This window comes from Littorina saxatilis, linkage group LG1 (assembly GCF_037325665.1).
Source record: "Littorina saxatilis isolate snail1 linkage group LG1, US_GU_Lsax_2.0, whole genome shotgun sequence".
Classification (NCBI taxonomy): domain Eukaryota; kingdom Metazoa; phylum Mollusca; class Gastropoda; order Littorinimorpha; family Littorinidae; genus Littorina; species Littorina saxatilis.
In genome coordinates this window covers 65,756,346-65,762,345 of record NC_090245.1, presented here as the reverse complement: position 1 = coordinate 65,762,345, position 6,000 = coordinate 65,756,346, and the positions used below count along the sequence as shown (strand labels likewise).

At 49.7% G+C, this 6,000-nt stretch overlaps 1 protein-coding gene and 1 pseudogene across 2 annotated transcripts in view; both read right to left on the bottom strand.

Moving 5' to 3' along the window:
* The window catches only part of LOC138976647 (centlein-like), a 104,419-nt gene that overhangs the window by 57,252 nt on the left and 41,167 nt on the right, over positions 1-6,000 (bottom strand). The window lies entirely within an intron of this gene.
* LOC138951436 (5S ribosomal RNA) lies at positions 2,558-2,676 on the bottom strand (annotated as a pseudogene).

The window sequence follows — 6,000 nt, the reverse complement described above, 5'->3', positions numbered from 1 at the left end:
AAGCAAGTTTCGTTCAAACGAGCCAATCATAAAGAAAAGATGCCGCAATCTCCCAGAGCTAGGAGACCTTGATCTAACAGACAGTCTCTCCTTGCTATCGCCACCACCAAACCCGAGGGCGGTTCCATAGAACGAAAAACGAGAGAACCTAAGTCCTTAAGCTTGGAGTTACCCGAAGCCTACAGAAAGCGCTCCGCGAGTGACACGCTACTTGGGCGTAAGAAACAAGCTAAAGCACCACCACCACCACAGGCAAATAGTCGTGCGTTGCCCACAAAAGTAGTGGTGACAAAGAAGACTCGCTTGCGAAAACTTCCGCAAGAACAAGATGACCCCGCCAGAGGGTCTAAGAACCTAACACTCGAAGATTCTCCTCAGAAAGCTCAAACCAACTACAAAATGCCGCGAACCGCGACACAGCTGAAGTATGAGCCTCCCCATTTCCTCCTCTTGTTCCAGCATCATAACGAACATCGAAATGATGAGAACCAGTCACCCATCCCGATAAGGCAAAAACTTGCCAACAATCGGAAAAGTTTTGAAAAGTTTCAAACGTCATAACACCATGCCAGATCTCCATCCACCTGACTCACGCCAGCTGGAAGACTGGAAGAGAAAGTGAAAACAGCCTGTAAAAAAGGCAAAGGAACCGCAGAAACGGAACCAGAAGCGAAAAGCTGAAAAGTGCCGACTACCAACACCACAGTGTTAACAGTAGAAGGATATCCCGTCCTGCACCCAGAAGTCACAGCCGCAAAAGCGAAAGCGCAACAGGCCGTGGATAAGTAAACATCAGGACCAACCGGTTGCACAGAAACACACCGGACGATCCCGTTGTACCTCGAACCATTTCAGCTGCGAGCGCCACTGCACTTGCTAACTTGAAACAGAACCTAAAATCAGTGCTTTACAGAAAAACAGGAGCACCTTAATCTGAACAGCCTTCATGCACCTCCGTGCAATCCGGACGCTGACTCCATGCTAGACTTAAATCTCCAACAAAGAATCAGCCCTACTGCTCGCTTCCTGCCCCCCTGCTCGGTAACAAAGGTAGGAAAGTGACCCCCAGAGAGACTCGCATGGTCAACCCAAGAATCACCCAGCCCACCAACTTCCTGCCCCCAGGGCGGAAGCTTACGTTGCCTAGGGCTCTTAGCCGCTGCTGAACGTGCGCCAGAAAGCGGAAGAACAGACACGGTTTCAACACTTCACCGCACAAAGCTTGCTACCTCCTGCGAACGTACACCACTTTCACCGGAGAACCCGGCTACACGCGGCCCTTTGCCAACTCCAGGGCAATGGACAACGATTCCCGGAAGCTGAAGTGAACATCCTGTTCCTCCGAACTTCCAGAAGTCATCAAACCGGATAGAGGTGGAGGAAGTAAAGCTTTGCTCTCAACCACCCCCTCCAGTCAAAACTTAAATGCCGTTTTCCGCCGCCCACGTCACTGCGCTGGACAACCTGAACGGCAAGTAAAGCTGGGTGTCGTCCATCCCCGTGAACGCACCCTCATATGGAAGTATCTTCGTTATCCTCTCCTTCATGCTCGCAATCGCAATCGGGAAGGTGACCCCCGCCTTTCGCGGTCCACCAACTTCCACAATACTTAAATGCCATTTTCCGTCGACCACGTCACTGCGCTGGACAACCTGAACGGCAAGTTAAGCTGGGTGTCGTCCATCCCCGTGGACGCACCCTCATAAGAAGGTATCCTCGTTAACCTTTCCTTCATGCTCGCAATCGCAATCAGGAAGGTGACCCCCGCCTTTCACGGTCCACCAACCTTCACAAAACTTAAATGCCGTTTTCCGCCGCCCACGCCACTGCGCTGGACAACTTGAACGGCAAGTAAGCTGGGTGTCGTCCATCCCCGTGGACGCACCCTCAAATGGAAGTATCCTCGTTATCCTTTCCTTCATGCTCGCAGTCGCAATCAGGAAGGTGACCCCCGCCTTTCGCGGTCCACCAACTTCCACAAAACTTAAATGCCGTTTTCCGCTGCCCACGTCACGGCGTTTGGACAACTTGAACGGCAAGTAAGCTGGATGTCGTCCACCACCGTGGACGCACCCCTTCCTGCCCCCTGGGCGGAAGCAGATGCCTTTCAACCTGACCACAGTCTACTGACGAGGCGGGAAGAATAGGAACATCTGTTCGCTTGTCAGGGCCCTTAGCACCCACTGACACCCCGACTAAGCGGTGGATATCAGCCAGTGTTTCAGAACTTTCACCTGGGATTAGACCCGAGGCTACTCCCTCAAGACAACGCTCACGTGGAGTACACATACCTTGTGAAGAAGGACAGACGCCGGAGACCGTGAACTCCCCACATAAGGTCACAGCAGGGGACGAACGACCACTGTCCAGAGACGAACACACAGCAACCCCGGCCGGGAGAGCACGTAGTTCTGCCTTTGATGACGAAGTGCCAGCTGCCAAAGCAGAAACCTGTGAACTTAACGTCAAAAGCAAAGAGGCCACGTCTACAGACGCAAGCCCAATAACAACATGTTTAACACCGAGCCCGGACTAATCCGTAGGCTTAAAACAAAGGTGGCCACTGCACCCGGTGTTCACAGGCGGTCACCCATCCAAGAACTAACCGGGCCCGACGTTGCTTAACTTCGATGAAAGGACGAGAACCGGTGCTTACAACGTGGCGAGGCCGTTGGCCGGCAAAATGGGGGTTCCGGAATAGTCACCAGTGTAGTACACAAACTGGAAGCGGACTTGTCTACCGGCTTAGCGGGTAAAACAATCAACACATCCAAAGATTTTTAGCAAGAGAATCTACAACAGAAACGGACATAGACCGGATTGTTTAGACTTCCTAAAAGCTTTCTAAGGAGAAAAGGGCACAGCAGCTACCTATTAAGAAGCTGCCCTCTTCTTAGCATTGTCAGCCATGACGGAAAAACGACTCACGAAAAAATTTCTGAGAAACATCGCAAGTCCAAAATACGGCCAACAAAACTGCCAAAATCAAGCAAAATACAAGGAACGACCTCACCTCAACATAGTTGTGAAGTCCAGATGACAAGAAGAGACCAAGAGGAACGAAACAAAGTCAAAAGACTAAGTAACAAAGGCTGAAACAGCCAGAGCGTACATAACATGCGACCAGTCCCACTGACGCTGAGTTTTTAGAATGATGCATATGGCGGAGTATGCGCGCGCATACGGAAGGCAGCCTCGTTTCCGGGCTGGCCTAGACACCCTTACGGGTCTCGGTCACTCTTTTTTAGAGGCGTCTTTCTTGTTACCAAGGGGACGCGTACAGCGATACCAGCACTGAACCAGGGTTAATTGCTATATGTGAGTTGGGTAAGATATGTAATTTAATGGGGAGTAAAAATTTCGTGGAGGGAGTAATTTTTTCGTGCCTTGGGGAGTTCTTTTCGCGTACGAAAAGTGTACTCGGAGTAAGAATTTCGTACGAAATATTTACTCCGGAGTAAATTTTTCGTGGAGTAAAAATTTCGTGTTACACCGGCAGTAACCAGTGTGCAGCCCGAAGATGATAACCTTGTGTGCTCTTCTAAGGCGTTCTTTTTCTTCTTCTTCTGCGTTCGTGGGCTGAAACTCCCACGTACACTCGTGGTTTTTTTGTTTTTTTGCACGAGTGGAATTTTACGTGTATGACCGTTTTTTACCCCGCCATTTAGGCAGCCATACGCCGTTTTCGGAGGAGTAAGGCGTTCAATTCCCGTGTGTCATGTGCTCTTTGCAAAAATGGCATATGCCTGTTCGACATATTGTTCACTTTGCCTTCTCTGTTGAAGATGAGTCTCTCTCGGTCTGGTGCCAGATTTCTGCCACTTTCATTTGACTCCAAGCCCCTGTGGTTGCAGCCATCCCATTCCTGCTCTTTGGTGTGGTGGCGCGGGGAGAAGATTCAAGGGGCGGCAATCTGACACCGCGACCTCGCCGGCGGACGACGATCTGAGGCAAAGATTGGGACCCAGAGTTGCGCGCCCTGTTTGGACGGGCAAGAGTTGTCCTCCTTGCTTCAGTGGCTGTGTCCCACTTGGCCCCTCTTCAAATTACACATTGATTTCTTTCCCCTTGTTGCTTTTGGAAAGTCTCTCTCTCCCTCTCTGTCTCTGTCTCTCTCTCTGCTTTTCAAAGTTTTATTGATCAAATAAACTTTCACTTAAGTATATGACTACACATTTACACTGAGTTACACAAATCCACATTAAAACAACCGAAATACGCAAAATGACACCCCTCTACCCCTCTCCTCTCGTCACAAAGTCCGTTCTCCCAAGTCCCTTTCATCCCCCCTCCCCCTCCCAACCAAGTCCCCCGTCGGCCCGGGAGGTACCAGCGCGGGAGTCTGGCAGATTTGTCACCGCGTCCACCAAAGGTTCCGGGCCGATAGCTGTCCAGATAGAGGGTCGTTTAGCTGTCTGTGTTCCCCACAAATGTCTCCTCGGCCAGCCAATGTCTCCAGGCCTGGTCTTTTGTCACAGGACAATGACTGGAAGGCTGCTTGGGAAAATTGCAAGGAACGAATTGACGAATTCCGGAAATAACTGTCGGGTTTGTATGGGCTGTGAAAGAGGGAATACTCTTGCTTTTAGTGACGTAAGGAAGCTTTCTACACTTGCTCATTGTCCTCGTATTTAAACACACCTCTCGCTAGTGACTAGCCTATAATGTTAAGTGGGAAAGCTTGCCTTCCTAAAAGCAAGAGTATATTATTTATTCACTCTTTTGCAACCCATACAAACCCGAACATCGTCTATTGCAAGGCAAACATTTGAACGCCGTCAAGCTACAGAGGGGTGCCAAAGGGAAGGGAATAACAAAACCCAAAGCATCAGTTAAAACATGTCTTCAGCTGTGTACATCCGGAACCGTTTAGCTGATACCAAATGTCCCCCATCCGGCCAGTCACGGTGCTGGCAGATTATCATTACGCCCACTGACTTGCCTAGCGTGGACCAGCTTTGAATGTGGCTTCGCGCAAAACTAATGGAATTTGGGGTTTTAACAACCCGGAGGAAAAAGCAGTATCGGTTAAAAACATGTCTTCAACTGTGTACATTCGCACCCGTTTAAGGGACACCAAATGTCCCCCGTCCGGTGCAACACGAGAAAATTACTCCCACGAGATTTTTACTCTGGAGTAAACATTTCGTACGAAAAAGTTACTCCCTTTACGAAAAAAGCACTCCCCCATTGCACGAGAAAATTACTCCCCAAGACAGGTGAGTTCCGAGTAAACATTTCGTACAAAAATGTTACTCCCCTGACGAATAAATAACGAATAAATTACTTCACCCCAACACGAGCAATTTAACTTCCCATGCCAGGTGTACGAAATTTTTACTCCCTTGTCCCCTGTTAGTCTTGGTGGTGGAAGGGGTGGAAGGAGGGTAGCGCGACATTCGTGTGCGCGAGATCACTTATTGGCATTATCCCTTCGTCCGCATCCCATTTTTGCGTACGAGATTTTTACTGGAAGTAAAAAAAAATGGGGAGTAAAAATTTCGTGGAGGGAGTAATTTTTTCGTGCCTTGGGGAGTTCTTTTCTCGTACGAAAAGTGTACTCGGAGTAAGAATTTCGTACGAAATATTTACTCCGGAGTAAATTTTTCGTGGAGTAAAAATTTCGTGTTACACCGGTCAATTGTGCAGGAAGATTATCCTTTCGCCCAGATACAGCAAAGAGTCCCTTCCCTTCCCTTGCCTAGCGACAGCGTGGACCAGCTTTGATTGTGGCTCCGCACAAAACTAATGGAATTTGGGATTGTCCCAGACGCGGGGGGAACAGCGGTAGCAGCAGTCGTACAATCGATGGGGGGACACGGTGTTACATCTTTGGGGGTGATTAAACGGGATCGATGCGTTTCCTCCCGTTGTGGCGCTTTACACCCCTGGTTCTCCGGTCCCGCAAAGCGTCGCGTCTTGTCGCGACCGTCTTTGTGGCGCCTCCTGTCCCTGCTGGGTCGTGAGGGGGACTATACTTCACTTCCACTCTTATTGTGG